Raw genomic sequence first — 2612 nt, forward strand, 5'->3', positions numbered from 1 at the left:
CAGCTTTTGAGCAAATGTCTGTTTTGTTTGAGATAAGCATAGCTACCCTTGTTCTCTTTTGGTTTCCATTAGCATGGAATATCTTTTTCCATCCCTTCACTTTGAGCCTATGTGTGTCCTTAAAACTGAAGTGAGTCTTGTGAGCAACGTATAGTTGGATCTTGTTTTTTATTCATCCATCTATTTTATGCCTTTTGATTAGGAAACTTAAACCATCTACATTTTAGAATAATTATTGATAGGTATGGACTTATTAGTTTGTTGTTTTCTGGCTATTTTGTTCCTTTCTTCTTCTCTTGCTGTCCTCCTTTGTGAATTGATGATTTTCCATAGTGGTTTCCTTTGATTCTCTTCTCTTTATCTTTCATGTATGTACTGTAGGTTTTTGCTTTGTGGTTACTGTGAGGTTTACATAAAACATACTATAGATGTAACAGTCTGTTTTACAATGATGACAACTTAACTTTGCATATAAAAATGTATCCTTTTACTTCCTCCCATATTTTGTTTTTGATGTCACAATTTACGCCTTTTTATATTGTGTATTCACTAACAAATTATTGTAGCTATGGTTATTTTTAAAACTTTTGTCCTTTAACCTTTTTACTAGAGTTAAGTGGTTGATACACAATTATATTACAGTGTTAGAGTATTCTGAATATGACTATATACTTACCTGTACCACTGTGTTGTATATTTTCATGTTACTAATTAGCATCTCTTCATTTCAGCTTGAGTAACTCCTTTCAGCATTTCTTGTAAGGCAGGTCTTGTGACAATGAACTCCCTCAGCTTTTGTTTATCTGGGAAGGTCCTTATCTATCCTTCATTTATGAAGGATAACTTTGCTGGATAAAGTATTCTTAGTTGGTAAATTTTTTTCCCTGCACTTTGAATATATCATCCCACTCTCTTCTGGCCTGTAAGGTTTCTGCTGAGAAATCCATTGAAAGTTTAGGGGGTTCCCTTATAAGTGACATGATTCTTTTCTGTTGCTACTTTTAAGATTCTCTCTTTGGAGGGGCCCAGAGGTGTTTGGACAGGGAAGTGACAGGGTCAAATCTGTGACATATTCTCTGTCAGCTGTGGGGAGGGTGGAGTGGGTAGATGCAGGAGGCAGGGTACCCAGGAATGAGTCTCAGTGGTGGTCCAGCGGTGGTGGGGAGGGCAGCGACTCAGTGGTTATGAGGTGGGAGGATAGAAAGGATAGGAGTTGACCGAGGAACAGTGAGCAACTGGAATTAACAGGATTTCATAACTCCTTAAATGGGTGAGGATTGAATTGGGGACAACTTTCAGGTTGTAAGTTATGAGAAAGTGGTTTGGAGGATCAAAGCAGTGATTCGGAAGAAAAAATACATTTTTTAGGGAGAGTAATGTTTTGAGTTTCTGACATGATAAGCTTGAAATTCTTGTGAGACATTGAGGTAGAGACATCTAGAAGGCACTTAGAAATGAGTGTGGAGGCCAGGAGTGTGCTATGGGGGAGATTTGTGACTCGTTAGTATGTAGAACCTCTGGATGGCTCGTTTTGGGTCCCTAGAAAGCTGTTCCATGTAATAATATGGATAGTAGGTTCAACAACAGACATGCAACCTCCAGAGGAGCCAGACCCCCAGGACAGCTGCTCCCGGACACGGACCCTTGAAACTGTGTGAGATACAGTTCTTCCAAGGATCCTGCCTCACTAACATCTGGATGCTGGAGATAAACCAGCTCATTCCATACAGTGGGGGCTGCATTAGGGCTTCTCATTTTCCCACTAGAGAAGGCCTGTGAGACCACAAGAACTCTGAAAACTCAGTGCAAAGAAAGAAGACTTTTCCAGCATCCTGGCTGAGGAGTTGTGGATAAGGCAGGGTTTCTTTTTGTTCCCTCAGAAGCCTTTCTGATGATTCACCTCAAACCATCTCTTGTCAGCTCCTTTCTGGATTTGTCTGCCCCACATCTCTTGAAACTGTGATATTTTCTGATTGATGAAACTATCTCATTTAGCACTCTAAAAACGTTTTCTCATTCAATAATTAACTTGGGTTGCATTTCTTGTCTTCCTAAAAACTTCCTGAGGTCTGCGTGTGGGGGAAGCCCCCCAGGTTAGATGCTCTCAGAGCCTGTTGGGTAGAGAGTAACTATTTGTTATCACTATTTGTTGATTCCATTTTATGATCCATTTTCCTGGTGGAGGCAATTAAAACACAGTTAGCCTGATTTGAGACTTTTAGAAAACAAACAACAAGCAAAAATCAGTCTGTTTTGATAGAGCCTGAAATTGGTTATTTCTTGGGCCTGGTTTGTGCTGAAGGTATGTGACCTTTTGCCTGCCAGTTGACTAATCTTGGATGAGTGCCCCATGGGATAATATGATTTATCTGTTTATTTTGCTGAACTCAAAGAGCAAGCTCTGTCTCTCTCTCTAGGAACAACTACACTCAACCTGTTGAATTGTTTAAATTATATTTGTTGTAACAAGTAGGCTGCATCTCAGCATGCCTGGGTGTCTGTGAGGGTAAATTTTTTGTGTCACATGGCTGGGCCACAGTACCCAGATATTTGGTTAAACGTTATTGTAGAGGTTTTTGTGAAGGTATTTTTTAGATGAGATTAACATTTAA

Source organism: Equus przewalskii, chromosome X (genome assembly GCF_037783145.1).
Source record: "Equus przewalskii isolate Varuska chromosome X, EquPr2, whole genome shotgun sequence".
Classification (NCBI taxonomy): Eukaryota; Metazoa; Chordata; class Mammalia; order Perissodactyla; family Equidae; genus Equus; species Equus przewalskii.